The following is a 27,869-nucleotide window of genomic DNA, read 5'->3' as shown; positions in this document are numbered from 1 at the left end:
TCCTGCTGTCTTAGCGAAGTAATCTGGTCAAAGACGCCGCTCAGAGCACGGATGCTACAGTGGACAGATGGAGAGAAAAGGTCAGGATGGCGCCTCTACGGCGTGGCATTTCACCGCTCACTAAACATAGCGCAGAAAGCGTCTCTATTGCGTTTTCTGAGAGTGCTATAAAGCGCGTGCTGCCACGTTGTCTGCAATGTTTGAGGAGGGATACGTACCACGACGTGTATGCATTGCAGTCTGTGTATGATGTCACTGTCTGAAGCATCTCTGCAGTCAAGCTGGGCAGGAGAGGGACCAGTCTCACGGTGAACCAGGAAACCCAGTCGTGGATCAGGAAGTCTGCAAAGTGAAGACTGATGATGGCGAAGGTGCGATTCATCATGACGTCCCTCACCACGGGACTGATGTCCAAATCCTACAAAAAACGAGCAATAAAAATCCATTTGCACTTTTCAAATCATGTCACGACTATGGATTGAAAGGTCATTTTTCCACACCACCGATCATCTGCCGTCTTAGTGACCGGAACATACCTGCGATGTCCGTGCGAGAGCCTCCAAGAACTCTTCAATGTCCTGGAAAGAGTTGCCGCCCTCCAGGCGGTCAAAGACCAGTTCTATCAGCTGTAAGTTGTTCAGCGCTCCAGAGTGTAGTGTCAGTTGAGCCACTTGAGAAGCGCTCAGGAGGTCCAAAGACTCAAACTGCAGAAGAGAAAACAACAGAATTTTTGCAAGCGACATGGTTGCCCAGCATGTTGACGGCAGCAAGCATTTAGCGCGCGGCGGGCTCCTTACGCTGTCGAAGCCTGCGTTGAGGACACGCAGGTCTTGGTAATCCACGTAGATGGAGAATTTGCCAAAGCTCTCCTCAAGCCAAGCGCCAAGGCCGCGGTGCGGACCAACAGCTTGAGCCTGTAGCGGTGGCGCAAAGAAATGACTCATCAACACACAAATTTCACTCACAAGCAGCGCAGAGCAGCTTCAGCACAAAAAGACGAACAAGGTGCAGCACCCCACCCTAGTCGAACTTACTCCATGGGTAATGCTGCTTCAGGTAGCCTAACATGACTGGGGCGAGCTCCTGCTGTCTTAGCGAAGTAATCTGGTCAAAGAGCGCCGCTCAGAGCACGGATGCTACAGTGGACAGATGGAGAGAAAAGGTCAGGATGGCGCCTCTCACGGCGTGGCATTTCACCGCTCACTAAACATAGCGCAGAAAGCGTCTCTATTGCGTTTTCTGAGAGTGCTATAAAAGCGCGTGCTGCCACGTTGTCTGCAATGTTTGAGGAGGGATACGTACACGGACGCGATGCGCGTTGCAGTCTGTGTATGATGTCACTGTCTGAAGCATCTCTGCAGTCAAGCTGGGCAGGAGAGGGACCAGTCTCACGGTGAACCAGGAAACCCAGTCGTGGATCAGGAAGTCTGCAAAGTGAAGACTGATGATGGCGAAGGTGCGATTCATCATGACGTCCCTCACCACGGGACTGATGTCCAAATCCTACAAAAAACGAGCAATAAAAATCCATTTGCACTTTTCAAATCATGTCACGACTATGGATTGAAAGGTCATTTTTCCACACCACCGATCATCTGCCGTCTTAGTGACCGGAACATACCTGCGATGTCCGTGCGAGAGCCTCCAAGAACTCTTCAATGTCCTGGAAAGAGTTGCCGCCCTCCAGGCGGTCAAAGACCAGTTCTATCAGCTGTAAGTTGTTCAGCGCTCCAGAGTGTAGTGTCAGTTGAGCCACTTGAGAAGCGCTCAGGAGGTCCAAAGACTCAAACTGCAGAAGAGAAAACAACAGAATTTTTGCAAACGACATGGTTGCCCAGCATGTTGACGGCAGCAAGCATTTAGCGCGGCGGGCTCCTTACGCTGTCGAAGCCTGCGTTGAGGACACGCAGGTCTTGGTAATCCACGTAGATGGAGAATTTGCCAAAGCTCTCCTCAAGCCAAGCGCCAAGGCTGCCGGTGCCGGACCAACAGCTTGAGCCTGTAGCGGTGACGCAAAGAAATGACTCATCAACACACAAATTCACTCACAACCGCAGAGCAGCGCAGCGCAGCCCTTCAGCACAAAAGGCGAACAAAGTGCAGCACCCCACCCTAGTCGAACTTACTCCATGGGTAATCCTGTTTCAGGTAGCCTAACATGACTGGGGCGAGCTCCTGCTGTCTTAGCGAAGTAATCTGGTCAAAGACGCCGCTCAGAGCACGGATGCTACAGTGGACAGATGGAGAGAAAAGGTCAGGATGGCGCCTCTACGGCGTGGCATTTCACCGCTCACTAAACATAGCGCAGAAACGTTTGTATTGCGTTTTCTGAGAGTGCTATAAGGCGCGTGCTGCCACGTTGTCTGCAATGTTTGAGGAGGGATACGTACACGACGCGGTACGCGTTGCAGTCTGTGTATGATGTCACTGTCTGAAGCATCTCTGCAGTCAAGCTGGGCAGGAGAGGGACCAGTCTCACGGTGAACCAGGAAACCCAGTCGTGGATCAGGAAGTCTGCAAAGTGAAGACTGATGATGGCGAAGGTGCGATTCATCATGACGTCCCTCACCACGGGACTGATGTCCAAATCCTACAAAAAACGAGCAATAAAAATCCATTTGCACTTTTCAAATCATGTCACGACTATGGATTGAAAGGTCATTTTTCCACACCACCGATCATCTGCCGTCTTAGTGACCGGAACATACCTGCGATGTCCGTGCGAGAGCCTCCAAGAACTCTTCAATGTCCTGGAAAGAGTTGCCGCCCTCCAGGCGGTCAAAGACCAGTTCTATCAGCTGTAAGTTGTTCAGCGCTCCAGAGTGTAGTGTCAGTTGAGCCACTTGAGAAGCGCTCAGGAGGTCCAAAGACTCAAACTGCAGAAGAGAAAACAACAGAATTTATGCAAACGACATGGTTGCCCAGCATGTTGACGACAGCAAGCATTTAGCACGGCGGTCTCCTTACGCTGTCGAAGCCTGCGTTGAGGACACGCAGGTCTTGGTAATCCACGTAGATGGAGAATTTGCCAAAGCTCTCCTCAAGCCAAGCGCCAAGGCCGCGGTGCGGACCAACAGCTTGAGCCTGTAGCGGTGACGCAAAGAAATGACTCATCAACACACAAATTCACTCACAAACGCAGAGCAGCGCAGCTTCAGCACAAAAAGACGAACAAGGTGCAGCACCCCACCCTAGTCAAACTTACTCCATGGGTAATGCTGCTTCAGGTAGCCTAACATGACTGGGGCGAGCTCCTGCTGTCTTAGCGAAGTAATCTGGTCAAAGCGCCGCTCAGAGCACGGATGCTACAGTGGACAGATGGAGAGAAAAGGTCAGGATGGCGCCTCTACGGCGTGGCATTTCACCGCTCACTAAACATAGCGCAGAAAGCGTCTCTATTGCGTTTTCTGAGAGTGCTATAAGGCGCGTGCTGCCACGTTGTCTGCAATGTTTGAGGAGGGATACGTACACGACGCGGTACGCGTTGCAGTCTGTGTATGATGTCACTGTCTGAAGCATCTCTGCAGTCAAGCTGGGCAGGAGAGGGACCAGTCTCACGGTGAACCAGGAAACCCAGTCGTGGATCAGGAAGTCTGCAAAGTGAAGACTGATGATGGCGAAGGTGCGATTCATCATGACGTCCCTCACCACGGGACTGATGTCCAAATCCTACAAAAAACGAGCAATAAAAATCCATTTGCACTTTTCAAATCATGTCACGACTATGGATTGAAAGGTCATTTTTCCACACCACCGATCATCTGCCGTCTTAGTGAGCGGAACATACCTGCGATGTCCGTGCGAGAGCCTCCAAGAACTCTTCAATGTCCTGGAAAGAGTTGCTGCCTTCCAGGCGGTCAAAGACCAGTTCTATCAGCTGTAAGTTGTTCAGCGCTCCAGAGTGTAGTGTCAGTTGAGCCACTTGAGAAGCGCTCAGGAGGTCCAAAGACTCAAACTGCAGAAGAAAACAACAGAATTTTGCAAAGCGACATGGTTGCCCAGCATGTTGACGGCAGCAAGCATTTAGCGCGGCGGGCTCCTTACGCTGTCGAAGCCTGCGTTGAGGACACGCAGGTCTTGGTAATCCACGTAGATGGAGAATTTGCCAAAGCTCTCCTCAAGCCAAGCGCCAAGGCCGCGGTGCGGACCAACAGCTTGAGCCTGTAGCGGTGGCGCAAAGAAATGACTCATCAACACACAAATTCACTCACAACCGCAGAGCAGCAGCGCAGCCCTTCAGCACAAAAGGCGAACAAGGTGCAGCACCCCACCTAGTCGAACTTACTCCATGGGTAATGCTGCTTCAGGTAGCCTAACATGACTGGGGCGAGCTCCTGCTGTCTTAGCGAAGTAATCTGGTCAAAGCGCCGCTCAGAGCACGGATGCTACAGTGGACAGATGGAGAGAAAAGGTCAGGATGGCGCCTCTCTGGCGTGGCATTTCACCGCTCACTAAACATAGCGCAGAAAGCGTCTCTATTGCGTTTTCTGAGAGTGCTATAAAGCGCGTGCTGCCACGTTGTCTGCAATGTTTGAGGAGGGATATCGTACACGACGGCGATGCAGCGTTGCAGTCTGTGTATGATGTCACTGTCTGAAGCATCTCTGCAGTCAAGCTGGGCAGGAGAGGGACCAGTCTCGCGGTGAACCAGGAAACCCAGTCGTGGATCAGGAAGTCTGCAAAGTGAAGACTGATGATGGCGAAGGTGCGATTCATCATGGCGTCCCTCACCACGGGACTGATGTCCAAATCCTACAAAAAGCGAGCAATAAAAATCCATTTGCACTTTTCAAATCATGTCACGACTATGGATTGAAAGGTCATTTTCCACACCACCGATCATCTGCCGTCTTAGTGACCGGAACATACCTGCGATGTCCGTGCGAGAGCCTCCAAGAACTCTTCAATGTCCTGGAAAGAGTTGCGCCCTCCAGGCGGTCAAAGACCAGTTCTATCAGCTGTAAGTTGTTCAGCGCTCCAGAGTGTAGTGTCAGTTGAGCCACTTGAGAAGCGCTCAGGAGGTCCAAAGACTCAAACTGCAGAAGAAAACAACAGAATTTTTGCAAGCGACATGGTTGCCCAGCATGTTGACGGCAGCAAGCATTTAGCGCGGCGGGCTCCTTACGCTGTCGAAGCCTGCGTTGAGGACACGCAGGTCTTGGTAATCCACGTAGATGGAGAATTTGCCAAAGCTCTCCTCAAGCCAAGCGCCAAGGCCGCGGTGCGGACCAACAGCTTGAGCCTGTAGCGGTGACGCAAAGAAATGACTCATCAACACACAAATTCACTCACAACCGCAGAGCAGCAGCAGCCAGCAGCAAAAGACGAACAAGGTGCAGCACCCCACCTAGTCGAACTTACTCCATGGGTAATGCTGCTTCAGGTAGCCTAACATGACTGGGGCGAGCTCCTGCTGTCTTAGCGAAGTAATCTGGTCAAAGACGCGCGCTCAGAGCACGGATGCTACAGTGGACAGATGGAGAGAAAAGGTCAGGATGGCGCCTCTACGGCGTGGCATTTCACCGCTCACTAAACATAGCGCAGAAACGTCTCTATTGCGTTTTCTGAGAGTGCTATAAGCGCGTGCTGCCACGTTGTCTGCAATGTTTGAGGAGGATACGTGACACGTACGGCGCGTGCAGCGTTGCAGTCTGTGTATGATGTCACTGTCTGAAGCATCTCTGCAGTCAAGCTGGGCAGGAGAGGGACCAGTCTCACGGTGAACCAGGAAACCCAGTCGTGGATCAGGAAGTCTGCAAAGTGAAGACTGATGATGGCGAAGTGCGCGATTCATCATGGCGTCCCTCACCACGGGACTGATGTCCAAATCCTACAAAAACGAGCAATAAAAATCCATTTGCACTTTTCAAATCATGTCACGACTATGGATTGAAAGGTCATTTTTCCACACCACCGATCATCTGCCGTCTTAGTGACCGGAACATACCTGCGATGTCCGTGCGAGAGCCTCCAAGAACTCTTCAATGTCCTGGAAAGAGTTGCTGCCTTCCAGGCGGTCAAAGACCAGTTCTATCAGCTGTAAGTTGTTCAGCGCTCCAGAGTGTAGTGTCAGTTGAGCCACTTGAGAAGCGCTCAGGAGGTCCAAAGACTCAAACTGCAGAAGAAAACAACAGAATTTTTGCAAGCGACATGGTTGCCCAGCATGTTGACGGCAGCAAGCATTTAGCGCGGCGGGCTCCTTACGCTGTCGAAGCCTGCGTTGAGGACACGCAGGTCTTGGTAATCCACGTAGATGGAGAATTTGCCAAAGCTCTCCTCAAGCCAAGCGCCAAGGCTAGCGGTGCCGGACCAACAGCTTGAGCCTGTAGCGGTGACGCAAAGAAATGACTCATCAACACACAAATTCACTCACAACCGCAGCGCAGCCCTTCAGCACAAAAGACGAACAAGGTGCAGCACCCCACCCTAGTCAAACTTACTCCATGGGTAATGCTGCTTCAGGTAGCCTAACATGACTGGGGCGAGCTCCTGCTGTCTTAGCGAAGTAATCTGGTCAAAGCGCCGCTCAGAGCACGGATGCTACAGTGGACAGATGGAGAGAAAAGGTCAGGATGGCGCCTCTACGGCGTGGCATTTCACCGCTCACTAAACATAGCGCAGAAAGCGTCTCTATTGCGTTTTCTGAGAGTGCTATAAGGCGCGTGCTGCCACGTTGTCTGCAATGTTTGAGGAGGGATACGTACACGGCCGATGCAGCGTTGCAGTCTGTGTATGATGTCACTGTCTGAAGCATCTCTGCAGTCAAGCTGGGCAGGAGAGGACCAGTCTCACGGTGAACCAGGAAACCCAGTCGTGGATCAGGAAGTCTGCAAAGTGAAGACTGATGATGGCGAAGGTGCGATTCATCATGGCGTCCCTCACCACGGGACTGATGTCCAAATCCTACAAAAACGAGCAATAAAAATCCATTTGCACTTTTCAAATCATGTCACGACTATGGATTGAAAGGTCATTTTCCACACCACCGATCATCTGCCGTCTTAGTGACCGGAACATACCTGCGATGTCCGTGCGAGAGCCTCCAAGAACTCTTCAATGTCCTGGAAAGAGTTGCCGCCCTCCAGGCGGTCAAAGACCAGTTCTATCAGCTGTAAGTTGTTCAGCGCTCCAGAGTGTAGTGTCAGTTGAGCCACTTGAGAAGCGCTCAGGAGGTCCAAAGACTCAAACTGCAGAAGAGAAAACAACAGAATTTTTGCAAACGACATGGTTGCCCAGCATGTTGACGGCAGCAAGCATTTAGCGCGGCGGGCTCCTTACGCTGTCGAAGCCTGCGTTGAGGACACGCAGGTCTTGGTAATCCACGTAGATGGAGAATTTGCCAAAGCTCTCCTCAAGCCAAGCGCCAAGGCCGCGGTGCCGGACCAACAGCTTGAGCCTGTAGCGGTGACGCAAAGAAATGACTCATCAACACACAAATTCACTCACAACCGCAGAGCAGCGCAGCGCAGCCCTTCAGCACAAAAGACGAACAAGGTGCAGCACCCCACCCTAGTCGAACTTACTCCATGGGTAATGCTGTTTCAGGTAGCCTAACATGACTGGGGCGAGCTCCTGCTGTCTTAGCGAAGTAATCTGGTCAAAGACGCCGCTCAGAGCACGGATGCTACAGTGGACAGATGGAGAGAAAAGGTCAGGATGGCGCCTCTACGGCGTGGCATTTCACCGCTCACTAAACATAGCGCAGAAACGTCTCTATTGCGTTTTCTGAGAGTGCTATAAGGCGCGTGCTGCCACGTTGTCTGCAATGTTTGAGGAGGGATACGTACACGACGGCCGCGGTGCAGCGTTGCAGTCTGTGTATGATGTCACTGTCTGAAGCATCTCTGCAGTCAAGCTGGGCAGGAGAGGACCAGTCTCACGGTGAACCAGGAAACCCAGTCGTGGATCAGGAAGTCTGCAAAGTGAAGACTGATGATGGCGAAGGTGCGATTCATCATGGCGTCCCTCACCACGGGACTGATGTCCAAATCCTACAAAAAAGCGAGCAATAAAAATCCATTTGCACTTTTCAAATCATGTCACGACTATGGATTGAAAGGTCATTTTTCACACCACCGATCATCTGCCGTCTTAGTGACCGGAACATACCTGCGATGTCCGTGCGAGAGCCTCCAAGAACTCTTCAATGTCCTGGAAAGAGTTGCCGCCCTCCAGGCGGTCAAAGACCAGTTCTATCAGCTGTAAGTTGTTCAGCGCTCCAGAGTGTAGTGTCAGTTGAGCCACTTGAGAAGCGCTCAGGAGGTCCAAAGACTCAAACTGCAGAAGAAAACAACAGAATTTTTGCAAAGCGACATGGTTGCCCAGCATGTTGACGGCAGCAAGCATTTAGCGCGGCGGGCTCCTTACGCTGTCGAAGCCTGCGTTGAGGACACGCAGGTCTTGGTAATCCACGTAGATGGAGAATTTGCCAAAGCTCTCCTCAAGCCAAGCGCCAAGGCTACCGGTGCGGACCAACAGCTTGAGCCTGTAGCGGTGGCGCAAAGAAATGACTCATCAACACACAAATTCACTCACAACAACCGCAGAGCAGCGCAGAGCAGCCCTTCAGCACAAAAAGACGAACAAGGTGCAGCACCCCACCTAGTCGAACTTACTCCATGGGTAATGCTGCTTCAGGTAGCCTAACATGACTGGGGCGAGCTCCTGCTGTCTTAGCGAGTAATCTGGTCAAAGACGCGCGCTCAGAGCACGGATGCTACAGTGGACAGATGGAGAGAAAAGGTCAGGATGGCGCCTCTCACGGCGTGGCATTTCACCGCTCACTAAACATAGCGCAGAAGCGTCTCTATTGCGTTTTCTGAGAGTGCTATAAAGCGCGTGCTGCCACGTTGTCTGCAATGTTTGAGGAGGATACGTACACGGCGCGATGCAGCGTTGCAGTCTGTGTATGATGTCACTGTCTGAAGCATCTCTGCAGTCAAGCTGGGCAGGAGAGGACCAGTCTCACGGTGAACCAGGAAACCCAGTCGTGGATCAGGAAGTCTGCAAAGTGAAGACTGATGATGGCGAAGGTGCGATTCATCATGACGTCCCTCACCACGGGACTGATGTCCAAATCCTACAAAAAACGAGCAATAAAAATCCATTTGCACTTTTCAAATCATGTCACGACTATGGATTGAAAGGTCATTTTTCCACACCACCGATCATCTGCCGTCTTAGTGACCGGAACATACCTGCGATGTCCGTGCGAGAGCCTCCAAGAACTCTTCAATGTCCTGGAAAGAGTTGCTGCCTTCCAGGCGGTCAAAGACCAGTTCTATCAGCTGTAAGTTGTTCAGCGCTCCAGAGTGTAGTGTCAGTTGAGCCACTTGAGAAGCGCTCAGGAGGTCCAAAGACTCAAACTGCAGAAGAAAACAACAGAATTTATGCAAACGACATGGTTGCCCAGCATGTTGACGACAGCAAGCATTTAGCACGGCGGTCTCCTTACGCTGTCGAAGCCTGCGTTGAGGACACGCAGGTCTTGGTAATCCACGTAGATGGAGAATTTGCCAAAGCTCTCCTCAAGCCAAGCGCCAAGGCCGCCGGTGCCGGACCAACAGCTTGAGCCTGTAGCGGTGGCGCAAAGAAATGACTCATCAACACACAAATTCACTCACAACAAGCAGCGCAGCGCAGCCCTTCAGCACAAAAAGGCGAACAAGGTGCAGCACCCCACCCTAGTCAAACTTACTCCATGGGTAATGCTGCTTCAGGTAGCCTAACATGACTGGGGCGAGCTCCTGCTGTCTTAGCGAAGTAATCTGGTCAAAGACGCCGCTCAGAGCACGGATGCTACAGTGGACAGATGGAGAGAAAAGGTCAGGATGGCGCCTCACGGCGTGGCATTTCACGCTCACTAAACATAAGCGCAGAAGCGTCTCTATTGCGTTTTCTGAGAGTGCTATAAGGCGCGTGCTGCCACGTTGTCTGCAATGTTTGAGGAGGGATACGTGCACGGCAGCGGTGCAGCGTTGCAGTCTGTGTATGATGTCACTGTCTGAAGCATCTCTGCAGTCAAGCTGGGCAGGAGAGGACCAGTCTCACGGTGAACCAGGAAACCCAGTCGTGGATCAGGAAGTCTGCAAAGTGAAGACTGATGATGGCGAAGAGTGCGATTCATCATGGCGTCCCTCACCGCGGGACTGATGTCCAAATCCTACAAAAACGAGCAATAAAAATCCATTTGCACTTTTCAAATCATGTCACGACTATGGATTGAAAGGTCATTTTTCCACACCACCGATCATCTGCCGTCTTAGTGACCGGAACATACCTGCGATGTCCGTGCGAGAGCCTCAAGAACTCTTCAATGTCCTGGAAAGAGTTGCCTTCCAGGCGGTCAAAGACCAGTTCTATCAGCTGTAAGTTGTTCAGCGCTCCAGAGTGTAGTGTCAGTTGAGCCACTTGAGAAGCGCTCAGGAGGTCCAAAGACTCAAACTGCAGAAGAAAACAACAGAATTTTTGCAAGCGACATGGTTGCCCAGCATGTTGCGACAGCAAGCATTTAGCGCGGCGGGCTCCTTACGCTGTCGAAGCCTGCGTTGAGGACACGCAGGTCTTGGTAATCCACGTAGATGGAGAATTTGCCAAAGCTCTCCTCAAGCCAAGCGCCAAGGCCGCGGTGCGGACCAACAGCTTGAGCCTGTAGCGGTGACGCAAAGAAATGACTCATCAACACACAAATTCACTCACAAGCGCAGAGCAGCTTCAGCACAAAAAGGCGAACAAGGTGCAGCACCCACCCTAGTCGAACTTACTCCATGGGTAATGCTGCTTCAGGTAGCCTAACATGACTGGGGCGAGCTCCTGCTGTCTTAGCGAAGTAATCTGGTCAAAAAGCGCCGCTCAGAGCACGGATGCTACAGTGGACAGATGGAGAGAAAAGGTCAGGATGGCGCCTCTACGGCGTGGCATTTCACCGCTCACTAAACATAGCGCAGAAAGCGTCTCTATTGCGTTTTCTGAGAGTGCTATAAAGCGCGTGCTGCCACGTTGTCTGCAATGTTTGAGGAGGATACGTACACGGCGCGGTGCAGCGTTGCAGTCTGTGTATGATGTCACTGTCTGAAGCATCTCTGCAGTCAAGCTGGGCAGGAGAGGACCAGTCTCACGGTGAACCAGGAAACCCAGTCGTGGATCAGGAAGTCTGCAAAGTGAAGACTGATGATGGCGAAGGTGCGATTCATCATGGCGTCCCTCACCACGGGACTGATGTCCAAATCCTACAAAAAACGAGCAATAAAAATCCATTTGCACTTTTCAAATCATGTCACGACTATGGATTGAAAGGTCATTTTCCACACCACCGATCATCTGCCGTCTTAGTGACCGGAACATACCTGCGATGTCCGTGCGAGAGCCTCAAGAACTCTTCAATGTCCTGGAAAGAGTTGCCGCCCTCCAGGCGGTCAAAGACCAGTTCTATCAGCTGTAAGTTGTTCAGCGCTCCAGAGTGTAGTGTCAGTTGAGCCACTTGAGAAGCGCTCAGGAGGTCAAAGACTCAAACTGCAGAAGAAAACAACAGAATTTTTGCAAGCGACATGGTTGCCCAGCATGTTGACGGCAGCAAGCATTTAGCGCGGCGGGCTCCTTACGCTGTCGAAGCCTGCGTTGAGGACACGCAGGTCTTGGTAATCCACGTAGATGGAGAATTTGCCAAAGCTCTCCTCAAGCCAAGCGCCAAGGCCGCGGTGCGGACCAACAGCTTGAGCCTGTAGCGGTGGCGCAAAGAAATGACTCATCAACACACAAATTCACTCACAACCGCAGAGCAGCGAGCAGCTTCAGCACAAAAAGCGAACAAGGTGCAGCACCCCACCTAGTCGAACTTACTCCATGGGTAATGCTGCTTCAGGTAGCCTAACATGACTGGGGCGAGCTCCTGCTGTCTTAGCGAAGTAATCTGGTCAAAGGCGCGCTCAGAGCACGGATGCTACAGTGGACAGATGGAGAGAAAAGGTCAGGATGGCGCCTCTACGGCGTGGCATTTCACCGCTCACTAAACATAGCGCAGAAAGCGTCTCTGTGCGTTTTCTGAGAGTGCTATAAAGCGCGTGCTGCCACGTTGTCTGCAATGTTTGAGGAGGGATACGTACGGCGGCGGTGCAGCGTTGCAGTCTGTGTATGATGTCACTGTCTGAAGCATCTCTGCAGTCAAGCTGGGCAGGAGAGGACCAGTCTCACGGTGAACCAGGAAACCCAGTCGTGGATCAGGAAGTCTGCAAAGTGAAGACTGATGATGGCGAAGGTGCGATTCATCATGGCGTCCCTCTGCGGGACTGATGTCCAAATCCTACAAAAAACGAGCAATAAAAATCCATTTGCACTTTTCAAATCATGTCACGACTATGGATTGAAAGGTCATTTTCCACACCACCGATCATCTGCCGTCTTAGTGACCGGAACATACCTGCGATGTCCGTGCGAGAGCCTCCAAGAACTCTTCAATGTCCTGGAAAGAGTTGCGCCCTCCAGGCGGTCAAAGACCAGTTCTATCAGCTGTAAGTTGTTCAGCGCTCCAGAGTGTAGTGTCAGTTGAGCCACTTGAGAAGCGCTCAGGAGGTCAAAGACTCAAACTGCAGAAGAAAACAACAGAATTTTTGCAAAGCGACATGGTTGCCCAGCATGTTGACGGCAGCAAGCATTTAGCGCGCGGGGGCTCCTTACGCTGTCGAAGCCTGCGTTGAGGACACGCAGGTCTTAGTAATCCACGTAGATGGAGAATTTGCCAAAGCTCTCCTCAAGCCAAGCGCCAAGGCCGCCGGTGCGGACCAACAGCTTGAGCCTGTAGCGGTGGCGCAAAGAAATGACTCATCAACACACAAATTCACTCACAAACGCAGAGCAGCAGCGCAGCCAGCTTCAGCACAAAAGGCAACAAGGTGCAGCACCCCACCTAGTCGAACTTACTCCATGGGTAATGCTGCTTCAGGTAGCCTAACATGACTGGGGCGAGCTCCTGCTGTCTTAGCGAAGTAATCTGGTCAAAGACGCGCGCTCAGAGCACGGATGCTACAGTGGACAGATGGAGAGAAAAGGTCAGGATGGCGCCTCTCACGGCGTGGCATTTCACGCTCACTAAACATAAGCGCAGAAAGCGTCTCTGTGCGTTTTCTGAGAGTGCTATAAAGCGCGTGCTGCCACGTTGTCTGCAATGTTTGAGGAGGGATACGTACACGGCGCGATGCAGCGTTGCAGTCTGTGTATGATGTCACTGTCTGAAGCATCTCTGCAGTCAAGCTGGGCAGGAGAGGACCAGTCTCACGGTGAACCAGGAAACCCAGTCGTGGATCAGGAAGTCTGCAAAGTGAAGACTGATGATGGCGAAGGTGCGATTCATCATGGCGTCCCTCACCACGGGACTGATGTCCAAATCCTACAAAAAGCGAGCAATAAAAATCCATTTGCACTTTTCAAATCATGTCACGACTATGGATTGAAAGGTCATTTTCCACACCACCGATCATCTGCCGTCTTAGTGGCCGGAACATACCTGCGATGTCCGTGCGAGAGCCTCAAGAACTCTTCAATGTCCTGGAAAGAGTTGCGCCCTCCAGGCGGTCAAAGACCAGTTCTATCAGCTGTAAGTTGTTCAGCGCTCCAGAGTGTAGTGTCAGTTGAGCCACTTGAGAAGCGCTCAGGAGGTCAAAGACTCAAACTGCAGAAGAAAACAACAGAATTTTTGCAAAGCGACATGGTTGCCCAGCATGTTGTGGCAGCAAGCATTTAGCGCGGCGGGCTCCTTACGCTGTCGAAGCCTGCGTTGAGGACACGCAGGTCTTGGTAATCCACGTAGATGGAGAATTTGCCAAAGCTCTCCTCAAGCCAAGCGCCAAGGCGCGGTGCGGACCAACAGCTTGAGCCTGTAGCGGTGGCGCAAAGAAATGACTCATCAACACACAAATTCACTCACAACGCAGAGCAGCGCAGCGCAGCTTCAGCACAAAAAGCGAACAAGGTGCAGCACCCCACCCTAGTCGAACTTACTCCATGGGTAATGCTGCTTCAGGTAGCCTAACATGACTGGGGCGAGCTCCTGCTGTCTTAGCGAAGTAATCTGGTCAAAGGCGCGCTCAGAGCACGGATGCTACAGTGGACAGATGGAGAGAAAAGGTCAGGATGGCGCCTCTACGGCGTGGCATTTCACGCTCACTAAACATAAGCGCAGAAGCGTCTCTATTGCGTTTTCTGAGAGTGCTATAAGCGCGTGCTGCCACGTTGTCTGCAATGTTTGAGGAGGATACGTACGGCCGCGATGCAGCGTTGCAGTCTGTGTATGATGTCACTGTCTGAAGCATCTCTGCAGTCAAGCTGGGCAGGAGAGGACCAGTCTCACGGTGAACCAGGAAACCCAGTCGTGGATCAGGAAGTCTGCAAAGTGAAGACTGATGATGGCGAAGGTGCGATTCATCATGGCGTCCCTCACCACGGGACTGATGTCCAAATCCTACAAAAAGCGAGCAATAAAAATCCATTTGCACTTTTCAAATCATGTCACGACTATGGATTGAAAGGTCATTTTCCACACCACCGATCATCTGCCGTCTTAGTGACCGGAACATACCTGCGATGTCCGTGCGAGAGCCTCCAAGAACTCTTCAATGTCCTGGAAAGAGTTGCGCCCTCCAGGCGGTCAAAGACCAGTTCTATCAGCTGTAAGTTGTTCAGCGCTCCAGAGTGTAGTGTCAGTTGAGCCACTTGAGAAGCGCTCAGGAGGTCCAAAGACTCAAACTGCAGAAGAAAACAACTGAATTTTTGCAAGCGACATGGTTGCCCAGCATGTTGTGACAGCAAGCATTTAGCGCGGCGGGCTCCTTACGCTGTCGAAGCCTGCGTTGAGGACACGCAGGTCTTAGTAATCCACGTAGATGGAGAATTTGCCAAAGCTCTCCTCAAGCCAAGCGCCAAGGCCGCCGGTGCGGACCAACAGCTTGAGCCTGTAAGCGGTGGCGCAAAGAAATGACTCATCAACACACAAATTCACTCACAACCGCAGAGCAGCGCAGCGCAGCCCTTCAGCACAAAAAGGCGAACAAGGTGCAGCACCCCACCTAGTCGAACTTACTCCATGGGTAATGCTGCTTCAGGTAGCCTAACATGACTGGGGCGAGCTCCTGCTGTCTTAGCGAAGTAATCTGGTCAAAGACGCGCGCTCAGAGCACGGATGCTACAGTGGACAGATGGAGAGAAAAGGTCAGGATGGCGCCTCTACGGCGTGGCATTTCACGCTCACTAAACATAGCGCAGAAAGCGTCTCTATTGCGTTTTCTGAGAGTGCTATAAAGCGCGTGCTGCCACGTTGTCTGCAATGTTTGAGGAGGATACGTGCGGCGCGATGCAGCGTTGCAGTCTGTGTATGATGTCACTGTCTGAAGCATCTCTGCAGTCAAGCTGGGCAGGAGAGGACCAGTCTCACGGTGAACCAGGAAACCCAGTCGTGGATCAGGAAGTCTGCAAAGTGAAGACTGATGATGGCGAAGGTGCGATTCATCATGGCGTCCCTCACCACGGGACTGATGTCCAAATCCTACAAAAAACGAGCAATAAAAATCCATTTGCACTTTTCAAATCATGTCACGACTATGGATTGAAAGGTCATTTTCCACACCACCGATCATCTGCCGTCTTAGTGACCGGAACATACCTGCGATGTCCGTGCGAGAGCCTCCAAGAACTCTTCAATGTCCTGGAAAGAGTTGCGCCTTCCAGGCGGTCAAAGACCAGTTCTATCAGCTGTAAGTTGTTCAGCGCTCCAGAGTGTAGTGTCAGTTGAGCCACTTGAGAAGCGCTCAGGAGGTCAAAGACTCAAACTGCAGAAGAAAACAACAGAATTTTTGCAAGCGACATGGTTGCCCAGCATGTTGCGGCAGCAAGCATTTAGCGCGGCGGGCTCCTTACGCTGTCGAAGCCTGCGTTGAGGACACATGAGGTCTTGGTAATCCACGTAGATGGAGAATTTGCCAAAGCTCTCCTCAAGCCAAGCGCCAAGGGCGCGGTGCGGACCAACAGCTTGAGCCTGTAGCGGTGGCGCAAAGAAATGACTCATCAACACACAAATTCACTCACAACCGCAGAGCAGCGCAGCGCAGCTTCAGCACAAAAGGCGAACAAGGTGCAGCACCCCACCCTAGTCGAACTTACTCCATGGGTAATGCTGCTTCAGGTAGCCTAACATGACTGGGGCGAGCTCCTGCTGTCTTAGCGAAGTAATCTGGTCAAAAGCGCGCTCAGAGCACGGATGCTACAGTGGACAGATGGAGAGAAAAGGTCAGGATGGCGCCTCTACGGCGTGGCATTTCACCGCTCACTAAACATAGCGCGAGAAGCGTCTCTGTGCGTTTTCTGAGAGTGCTATAAAGCGCGTGCTGCCACGTTGTCTGCAATGTTTGAGGAGGGATCGTACGGCAGCGTGCAGCGTTGCAGTCTGTGTATGATGTCACTGTCTGAAGCATCTCTGCAGTCAAGCTGGGCAGGAGAGGACCAGTCTCACGGTGAACCAGGAAACCCAGTCGTGGATCAGGAAGTCTGCAAAGTGAAGACTGATGATGGCGAAGGTGCGATTCATCATGGCGTCCCTCACCGCGGGACTGATGTCCAAATCCTACAAAAAGCGAGCAATAAAAATCCATTTGCACTTTTCAAATCATGTCACGACTATGGATTGAAAGGTCATTTTCCACACCACCGATCATCTGCCGTCTTAGTGACCGGAACATACCTGCGATGTCCGTGCGAGAGCCTCCAAGAACTCTTCAATGTCCTGGAAAGAGTTGCGCCCTCCAGGCGGTCAAAGACCAGTTCTATCAGCTGTAAGTTGTTCAGCGCTCCAGAGTGTAGTGTCAGTTGAGCCACTTGAGAAGCGCTCAGGAGGTCAAAGACTCAAACTGCAGAAGAAAACAACTGAATTTTTGCAAGCGACATGGTTGCCCAGCATGTTGTGACAGCAAGCATTTAGCGCGGCGGGCTCCTTACGCTGTCGAAGCCTGCGTTGAGGACACGCAGGTCTTGGTAATCCACGTAGATGGAGAATTTGCCAAAGCTCTCCTCAAGCCAAGCGCCAAGGCCGCGGTGCGGACCAACAGCTTGAGCCTGTAGCGGTGGCGCAAAGAAATGACTCATCAACACACAAATTCACTCACAACCGCAGAGCAGCGCAGCGCAGCTTCAGCACAAAAAGGCGAACAAGGTGCAGCACCCCACCTAGTCGAACTTACTCCATGGGTAATGCTGCTTCAGGTAGCCTAACATGACTGGGGCGAGCTCCTGCTGTCTTAGCGAAGTAATCTGGTCAAAACGCGCGCTCAGAGCACGGATGCTACAGTGGACAGATGGAGAGAAAAGGTCAGGATGGCGCCTCTACGGCGTGGCATTTCACCGCTCACTAAACATAAGCGCAGAAAGCGTCTCTATTGCGTTTTCTGAGAGTGCTATAAAGCGCGTGCTGCCACGTTGTCTGCAATGTTTGAGGAGGGATACGTACACGGCCGCGGTGCAGCGTTGCAGTCTGTGTATGATGTCACTGTCTGAAGCATCTCTGCAGTCAAGCTGGGCAGGAGAGGACCAGTCTCACGGTGAACCAGGAAACCCAGTCGTGGATCAGGAAGTCTGCAAAGTGAAGACTGATGATGGCGAAGGTGCGATTCATCATGACGTCCCTCACCACGGGACTGATGTCCAAATCCTACAAAAAACGAGCAATAAAAATCCATTTGCACTTTTCAAATCATGTCACGACTATGGATTGAAAGGTCATTTTCCACACCACCGATCATCTGCCGTCTTAGTGACCGGAACATACCTGCGATGTCCGTGCGAGAGCCTCCAAGAACTCTTCAATGTCCTGGAAAGAGTTGCCGCCCTCCAGGCGGTCAAAGACCAGTTCTATCAGCTGTAAGTTGTTCAGCGCTCCAGAGTGTAGTGTCAGTTGAGCCACTTGAGAAGCGCTCAGGAGGTCAAAGACTCAAACTGCAGAAGAAAACAACAGAATTTTTGCAAGCGACATGGTTGCCCAGCATGTTGGCGACAGCAAGCATTTAGCGGCGGGCTCCTTACGCTGTCGAAGCCTGCGTTGAGGACACGCAGGTCTTGGTAATCACGTAGATGGAGAATTTGCCAAAGCTCTCCTCAAGCCAAGCGCCAAGGCCGCGGTGCGGACCAACAGCTTGAGCCTGTAGCGGTGGCGCAAAGAAATGACTCATCAACACACAAATTCACTCACAACCGCAGAGCAGCGCAGCGCAGCCCTTCAGCACAAAAAGACGAACAAGGTGCAGCACCCCACCTAGTCGAACTTACTCCATGGGTAATGCTGCTTCAGGTAGCCTAACATGACTGGGGCGAGCTCCTGCTGTCTTAGCGAAGTAATCTGGTCAAAGAGCGCGCTCAGAGCACGGATGCTACAGTGGACAGATGGAGAGAAAAGGTCAGGATGGCGCCTCTACGGCGTGGCATTTCACCGCTCACTAAACATAAGCGCAGAAAGCGTCTCTATTGCGTTTTCTGAGAGTGCTATAAAGCGCGTGCTGCCACGTTGTCTGCAATGTTTGAGGAGGGATACGTACACGGCGCGATGCAGCGTTGCAGTCTGTGTATGATGTCACTGTCTGAAGCATCTCTGCAGTCAAGCTGGGCAGGGAGAGGACCAGTCTCACGGTGAACCAGGAAACCCAGTCGTGGATCAGGAAGTCTGCAAAGTGAAGACTGATGATGGCGAAGGTGCGATTCATCATGGCGTCCCTCACCACGGGACTGATGTCCAAATCCTACAAAAAACGAGCAATAAAAATCCATTTGCACTTTTCAAATCATGTCACGACTATGGATTGAAAGGTCATTTTCCACACCACCGATCATCTGCCGTCTTAGTGACCGGAACATACCTGCGATGTCCGTGCGAGAGCCTCAAGAACTCTTCAATGTCCTGGAAAGAGTTGCCGCCCTCCAGGCGGTCAAAGACCAGTTCTATCAGCTGTAAGTTGTTCAGCGCTCCAGAGTGTAGTGTCAGTTGAGCCACTTGAGAAGCGCTCAGGAGGTCCAAAGACTCAAACTGCAGAAGAAAACAACAGAATTTTTGCAAGCGACATGGTTGCCCAGCATGTTGTGGCAGCAAGCATTTAGCGCGGCGGGCTCCTTACGCTGTCGAAGCCTGCGTTGAGGACACGCAGGTCTTGGTAATCCACGTAGATGGAGAATTTGCCAAAGCTCTCCTCAAGCCAAGCGCCAAGGCCGCGGTGCGGACCAACAGCTTGAGCCTGTAGCGGTGGCGCAAAGAAATGACTCATCAACACACAAATTCACTCACAACCGCAGACGCAGAGCAGCTTCAGCACAAAAGGCGAACAAGGTGCAGCACCCCACCTAGTCGAACTTACTCCATGGGTAATGCTGCTTCAGGTAGCCTAACATGACTGGGGCGAGCTCCTGCTGTCTTAGCGAAGTAATCTGGTCAAAGACGCGCGCTCAGAGCACGGATGCTACAGTGGACAGATGGAGAGAAAAGGTCAGGATGGCGCCTCTACGGCGTGGCATTTCACCGCTCACTAAACATAGCGCAGAAAGCGTCTCTATTGCGTTTTCTGAGAGTGCTATAAAGCGCGTGCTGCCACGTTGTCTGCAATGTTTGAGGAGGGATACGTACACGGCGCGAGTGCAGCGTTGCAGTCTGTGTATGATGTCACTGTCTGAAGCATCTCTGCAGTCAAGCTGGGCAGGGAGAGGACCAGTCTCACGGTGAACCAGGAAACCCAGTCGTGGATCAGGAAGTCTGCAAAGTGAAGACTGATGATGGCGAAGGTGCGATTCATCATGGCGTCCCTCACCACGGGACTGATGTCCAAATCCTACAAAAAACGAGCAATAAAAATCCATTTGCACTTTTCAAATCATGTCACGACTATGGATTGAAAGGTCATTTTCCACACCACCGATCATCTGCCGTCTTAGTGACCGGAACATACCTGCGATGTCCGTGCGAGAGCCTCCAGAACTCTTCAATGTCCTGGAAAGAGTTGCGCCCTCCAGGCGGTCAAAGACCAGTTCTATCAGCTGTAAGTTGTTCAGCGCTCCAGAGTGTAGTGTCAGTTGAGCCACTTGAGAAGCGCTCAGGAGGTCCAAAGACTCAAACTGCAGAAGAAAACAACTGAATTTTTGCAAGCGACATGGTTGCCCAGCATGTTGACGGCAGCAAGCATTTAGCGCGGCGGGCTCCTTACGCTGTCGAAGCCTGCGTTGAGGACACGCAGGTCTTGGTAATCCACGTAGATGGAGAATTTGCCAAAGCTCTCCTCAAGCCAAGCGCCAAGGCGCGGTGCGGACCAACAGCTTGAGCCTGTAGCGGTGGCGCAAAGAAATGACTCATCAACACACAAATTCACTCACAACGCAGCGCAGAGCAGCTTCAGCACAAAAGGCGAACAAGGTGCAGCACCCCACCCTAGTCGAACTTACTCCATGGGTAATGCTGCTTCAGGTAGCCTAACATGACTGGGGCGAGCTCCTGCTGTCTTAGCGAAGTAATCTGGTCAAAGGCGCCGCTCAGAGCACGGATGCTACAGTGGACAGATGGAGAGAAAAGGTCAGGATGGCGCCTCTCTGGCGTGGCATTTCACCGCTCACTAAACATAAGCGCAGAAAGCGTCTCTATTGCGTTTTCTGAGAGTGCTATAAAGCGCGTGCTGCCACGTTGTCTGCAATGTTTGAGGAGGGATACGTACGGCGGCGATGCAGCGTTGCAGTCTGTGTATGATGTCACTGTCTGAAGCATCTCTGCAGTCAAGCTGGGCAGGAGAGGACCAGTCTCACGGTGAACCAGGAAACCCAGTCGTGGATCAGGAAGTCTGCAAAGTGAAGACTGATGATGGCGAAGGTGCGATTCATCATGGCGTCCCTCACCACGGGACTGATGTCCAAATCCTACAAAAAAGCGAGCAATAAAAATCCATTTGCACTTTTCAAATCATGTCACGACTATGGATTGAAAGGTCATTTTCCACACCACCGATCATCTGCCGTCTTAGTGACCGGAACATACCTGCGATGTCCGTGCGAGAGCCTCAAGAACTCTTCAATGTCCTGGAAAGAGTTGCCGCCCTCCAGGCGGTCAAAGACCAGTTCTATCAGCTGTAAGTTGTTCAGCGCTCCAGAGTGTAGTGTCAGTTGAGCCACTTGAGAAGCGCTCAGGAGGTCAAGGACTCAAACTGCAGAAGAAAACAACTGAATTTTTGCAAGCGACATGGTTGCCCAGCATGTTGGCGACAGCAAGCATTTAGCGCGGCGGGCTCCTTACGCTGTCGAAGCCTGCGTTGAGGACACGCAGGTCTTGGTAATCCACGTAGATGGAGAATTTGCCAAAGCTCTCCTCAAGCCAAGCGCCAAGGCCGCGGTGCGGACCAACAGCTTGAGCCTGTAGCGGTGGCGCAAAGAAATGACTCATCAACACACAAATTCACTCACAACCGCAGCGCAGAGCAGCTTCAGCACAGCACAAAAGGCGAACAAGGTGCAGCACCCCACCTAGTCGAACTTACTCCATGGGTAATGCTGCTTCAGGTAGCCTAACATGACTGGGGCGAGCTCCTGCTGTCTTAGCGAAGTAATCTGGTCAAAGACGCGCGCTCAGAGCACGGATGCTACAGTGGACAGATGGAGAAAAGGTCAGGATGGCGCCTCTGGCGTGGCATTTCACCGCTCACTAAACATAGCGCAGAAAGCGTCTCTATTGCGTTTTCTGAGAGTGCTATAAGGCGCGTGCTGCCACGTTGTCTGCAATGTTTGAGAGGGATACGTACACGGCGCGGTGCAGCGTTGCAGTCTGTGTATGATGTCACTGTCTGAAGCATCTCTGCAGTCAAGCTGGGCAGAGAGAGGACCAGTCTCACGGTGAACCAGAAACCCAGTCGTGGATCAGGAAGTCTGCAAAGTGAAGACTGATGATGGCGAAGGTGCGATTCATCATGGCGTCCCTCACCACGGGACTGATGTCCAAATCCTACAAAAAAGCGAGCAATAAAAATCCATTTGCACTTTTCAAATCATGTCACGACTATGGATTGAAAGGTCATTTTCCACACCACCGATCATCTGCCGTCTTAGTGACCGGAACATACCTGCGATGTCCGTGCGAGAGCCTCAAGAACTCTTCAATGTCCTGGAAAGAGTTGCCGCCCTCCAGGCGGTCAAAGACCAGTTCTATCAGCTGTAAGTTGTTCAGCGCTCCAGAGTGTAGTGTCAGTTGAGCCACTTGAGAAGCGCTCAGGAGGTCAAAGACTCAAACTGCAGAAGAAAACAACTGAATTTTTGCAAGCGACATGGTTGCCCAGCATGTTGTGACAGCAAGCATTTAGCGCGGCGGGCTCCTTACGCTGTCGAAGCCTGCGTTGAGGACACGCAGGTCTTGGTAATCCACGTAGATGGAGAATTTGCCAAAGCTCTCCTCAAGCCAAGCGCCAAGGCCGCGGTGCGGACCAACAGCTTGAGCCTGTAGCGGTGGCGCAAAGAAATGACTCATCAACACACAAATTCACTCAGAGCAGCGCAGAGCAGCTTCAGCACAAAAAAGCGAACAAGGTGCAGCACCCCACCCTAGTCGAACTTACTCCATGGGTAATGCTGCTTCAGGTAGCCTAACATGACTGGGGCGAGCTCCTGCTGTCTTAGCGAAGTAATCTGGTCAAAAGGCGCGCTCAGAGCACGGATGCTACAGTGGACAGATGGAGAGAAAAGGTCAGGATGGCGCCTCTACGGCGTGGCATTTCACCGCTCACTAAACATAAGCGCAGAAGCGTCTCTATTGCGTTTTCTGAGAGTGCTATAAAGCGCGTGCTGCCACGTTGTCTGCAATGTTTGAGGAGGGATACGTACTGCGCCGCGATGCAGCGTTGCAGTCTGTGTATGATGTCACTGTCTGAAGCATCTCTGCAGTCAAGCTGGGCAGGAGAGGACCAGTCTCACGGTGAACCAGGAAACCCAGTCGTGGATCAGGAAGTCTGCAAAGTGAAGACTGATGATGGCGAAGGTGCGATTCATCATGGCGTCCCTCACCACGGGACTGATGTCCAAATCCTACAAAAAACGAGCAATAAAAATCCATTTGCACTTTTCAAATCATGTCACGACTATGGATTGAAAGGTCATTTTCCACACCACCGATCATCTGCCGTCTTAGTGACCGGAACATACCTGCGATGTCCGTGCGAGAGCCTCAAGAACTCTTCAATGTCCTGGAAAGAGTTGCTGCCCTCCAGGCGGTCAAAGACCAGTTCTATCAGCTGTAAGTTGTTCAGCGCTCCAGAGTGTAGTGTCAGTTGAGCCACTTGAGAAGCGCTCAGGAGGTCCAAAGACTCAAACTGCAGAAGAAAACAACTGAATTTTTGCAAGCGACATGGTTGCCCAGCATGTTGCGACAGCAAGCATTTAGCGCGGCGGGCTCCTTACGCTGTCGAAGCCTGCGTTGAGGACACGCAGGTCTTGGTAATCCACGTAGATGGAGAATTTGCCAAAGCTCTCCTCAAGCCAAGCGCCAAGGCCGCGGTGCGGACCAACAGCTTGAGCCTGTAGCGGTGGCGCAAAGAAATGACTCATCAACACACAAATTCACTCACAGAGCAGCGCAGAGCAGCTTCAGCACAAAAAGGCGAACAAGGTGCAGCACCCCACCCTAGTCGAACTTACTCCATGGGTAATGCTGCTTCAGGTAGCCTAACATGACTGGGGCGAGCTCCTGCTGTCTTAGCGAAGTAATCTGGTCAAAGCGCGCTCAGAGCACGGATGCTACAGTGGACAGATGGAGAGAAAAGGTCAGGATGGCGCCTCTACGGCGTGGCATTTCACCGCTCACTAAACATAAGCGCAGAAGCGTCTCTATTGCGTTTTCTGAGAGTGCTATAAAGCGCGTGCTGCCTGCGTTGTCTGCAATGTTTGAGGAGGGATACATTACGCGACGCGGTGCAGCGTTGCAGTCTGTGTATGATGTCACTGTCTGAAGCATCTCTGCAGTCAAGCTGGGCAGGAGAGGGACCAGTCTCACGGTGAACCAGGAAACCCAGTCGTGGATCAGGAAGTCTGCAAAGTGAAGACTGATGATGGCGAAGGTGCGATTCATCATGACGTCCCTCACCACGGGACTGATGTCCAAATCCTACAAAAAACGAGCAATAAAAATCCATTTGCACTTTTCAAATCATGTCACGACTATGGATTGAAAGGTCATTTTCCACACCACCGATCATCTGCCGTCTTAGTGACCGGAACATACCTGCGATGTCCGTGCGAGAGCCTCCAAGAACTCTTCAATGTCCTGGAAAGAGTTGCCGCCCTCCAGGCGGTCAAAGACCAGTTCTATCAGCTGTAAGTTGTTCAGCGCTCCAGAGTGTAGTGTCAGTTGAGCCACTTGAGAAGCGCTCAGGAGGTCCAAAGACTCAAACTGCAGAAGAAAACAACAGAATTTTTGCAAAGCGACATGGTTGCCCAGCATGTTGACGACAGCAAGCATTTAGCGCGGCGGGCTCCTTACGCTGTCGAAGCCTGCGTTGAGGACACGCAGGTCTTGGTAATCCACGTAGATGGAGAATTTGCCAAAGCTCTCCTCAAGCCAAGCGCCAAGGCCGCGGTGCGGACCAACAGCTTGAGCCTGTAGCGGTGGCGCAAAGAAATGACTCATCAACACACAAATTCACTCACAACCGCAGAGCAGCTTCAGCAGCCCTTCAGCACAAAAAGACGAACAAGGTGCAGCACCCCACCCTAGTCGAACTTACTCCATGGGTAATGCTGCTTCAGGTAGCCTAACATGACTGGGGCGAGCTCCTGCTGTCTTAGCGAAGTAATCTGGTCAAAGGCGCGCCGCTCAGAGCACGGATGCTACAGTGGACAGATGGAGAGAAAAGGTCAGGATGGCGCCTCTACGGCGTGGCATTTCACCGCTCACTAAACATAGCGCAGAAAGCGTCTCTATTGCGTTTTCTGAGAGTGCTATAAAGGCGCGTGCTGCCACGTTGTCTGCAATGTTTGAGGAGGGATACGTACACGGCGCGGTGCGCGTTGCAGTCTGTGTATGATGTCACTGTCTGAAGCATCTCTGCAGTCAAGCTGGGCAGGAGAGGACCAGTCTCACGGTGAACCAGGAAACCCAGTCGTGGATCAGGAAGTCTGCAAAGTGAAGACTGATGATGGCGAAGGTGCGATTCATCATGACGTCCCTCACCACGGGACTGATGTCCAAATCCTACAAAAAACGAGCAATAAAAATCCATTTGCACTTTTCAAATCATGTCACGACTATGGATTGAAAGGTCATTTTCTACACCACCGATCATCTGCCGTCTTAGTGACCGGAACATACCTGCGATGTCCGTGCGAGAGCCTCCAAGAACTCTTCAATGTCCTGGAAAGAGTTGCCGCCCTCCAGGCGGTCAAAGACCAGTTCTATCAGCTGTAAGTTGTTCAGCGCTCCAGAGTGTAGTGTCAGTTGAGCCACTTGAGAAGCGCTCAGGAGGTCCAAAGACTCAAACTGCAGAAGAGAAAACAACAGAATTTATGCAAACGACATGGTTGCCCAGCATGTTGACGACAGCAAGCATTTAGCGCGGCGGGCTCCTTACGCTGTCGAAGCCTGCGTTGAGGACACGCAGGTCTTGGTAATCCACGTAGATGGAGAATTTGCCAAAGCTCTCCTCAAGCCAAGCGCCAAGGCCGCGGTGCGGACCAACAGCTTGAGCCTGTAGCGGTGGCGCAAAGAAATGACTCATCAACACACAAATTCACTCACAACCGCAGAGCAGCGCAGCGCAGCCCTTCAGCACAAAAGACGAACAAGGTGCAGCACCCCACCCTAGTCGAACTTACTCCATGGGTAATGCTGCTTCAGGTAGCCTAACATGACTGGGGCGAGCTCCTGCTGTCTTAGCGAAGTAATCTGGTCAAAGACGCCGCTCAGAGCACGGATGCTACAGTGGACAGATGGAGAGAAAAGGTCAGGATGGCGCCTCTCACGGCGTGGCATTTCACCGCTCACTAAACATAGCGCAGAAAGCGTCTCTGTGCGTTTTCTGAGAGTGCTATAAAGCGCGTGCTGCCACGTTGTCTGCAATGTTTGAGGAGGGATACGTACACGACGCGCGTGCAGCGTTGCAGTCTGTGTATGATGTCACTGTCTGAAGCATCTCTGCAGTCAAGCTGGGCAGGAGAGGGACCAGTCTCACGGTGAACCAGGAAACCCAGTCGTGGATCAGGAAGTCTGCAAAGTGAAGACTGATGATGGCGAAGGTGCGATTCATCATGACGTCCCTCACCACGGGACTGATGTCCAAATCCTACAAAAACGAGCAATAAAAATCCATTTGCACTTTTCAAATCATGTCACGACTATGGATTGAAAGGTCATTTTTCCACACCACCGATCATCTGCCGTCTTAGTGACCGGAACATACCTGCGATGTCCGTGCGAGAGCCTCCAAGAACTCTTCAATGTCCTGGAAAGAGTTGCCGCCCTCCAGGCGGTCAAAGACCAGTTCTATCAGCTGTAAGTTGTTCAGCGCTCCAGAGTGTAGTGTCAGTTGAGCCACTTGAGAAGCGCTCAGGAGGTCCAAAGACTCAAACTGCAGAAGAGAAAACAACAGAATTTTTGCAAACGACATGGTTGCCCAGCATGTGGTGGCAGCAAGCATTTAGCGCGGCGGGCTCCTTACGCTGTCGAAGCCTGCGTTGAGGACACGCAGGTCTTGGTAATCCACGTAGATGGAGAATTTGCCAAAGCTCTCCTCAAGCCAAGCGCCAAGGCCGCCGGTGCCGGACCAACAGCTTGAGCCTGTAGCGGTGACGCAAAGAAATGACTCATCAACACACAAATTCACTCACAACCGCAGAGCAGCTTCAGCACAAAAGACGAACAAGGTGCAGCACCCCACCCTAGTCGAACTTACTCCATGGGTAATGCTGCTTCAGGTAGCCTAACATGACTGGGGCGAGCTCCTGCTGTCTTAGCGAAGTAATCTGGTCAAAGACGCCGCTCAGAGCACGGATGCTACAGTGGACAGATGGAGAGAAAAGGTCAGGATGGCGCCTCTACGGCGTGGCATTTCACCGCTCACTAAACATAGCGCAGAAACGTCTCTATTGCGTTTTCTGAGAGTGCTATAAGGCGCGTGCTGCCACGTTGTCTGCAATGTTTGAGGAGGGATACGTACACGACGCGGTACGCGTTGCAGTCTGTGTATGATGTCACTGTCTGAAGCATCTCTGCAGTCAAGCTGGGCAGGAGAGGGACCAGTCTCACGGTGAACCAGGAAACCCAGTCGTGGATCAGGAAGTCTGCAAAGTGAAGACTGATGATGGCGAAGGTGCGATTCATCATGACGTCCCTCACCACGGGACTGATGTCCAAATCCTACAAAAAACGAGCAATAAAAATCCATTTGCACTTTTCAAATCATGTCACGACTATGGATTGAAAGGTCATTTTTCCACACCACCGATCATCTGCCGTCTTAGTGACCGGAACATACCTGCGATGTCCGTGCGAGAGCCTCCAAGAACTCTTCAATGTCCTGGAAAGAGTTGCTGCCCTCCAGGCGGTCAAAGACCAGTTCTATCAGCTGTAAGTTGTTCAGCGCTCCAGAGTGTAGTGTCAGTTGAGCCACTTGAGAAGCGCTCAGGAGGTCCAAAGACTCAAACTGCAGAAGAGAAAACAACTGAATTTTTGCAAACGACATGGTTGCCCAGCATGTTGACGGCAGCAAGCATTTAGCGCGGCGGGCTCCTTACGCTGTCGAAGCCTGCGTTGAGGACACGCAGGTCTTGGTAATCCACGTAGATGGAGAATTTGCCAAAGCTCTCCTCAAGCCAAGCGCCAAGGCCGCCGGTGCCGGACC

The sequence above is a fragment of the Puntigrus tetrazona genome, chromosome 1 (assembly GCF_018831695.1).
Source record: "Puntigrus tetrazona isolate hp1 chromosome 1, ASM1883169v1, whole genome shotgun sequence".
Classification (NCBI taxonomy): Eukaryota; Metazoa; Chordata; class Actinopteri; order Cypriniformes; family Cyprinidae; genus Puntigrus; species Puntigrus tetrazona.
The sequence above is the reverse complement of the archived record's forward strand: the minus strand, read 5'-3'. Positions refer to the sequence as shown.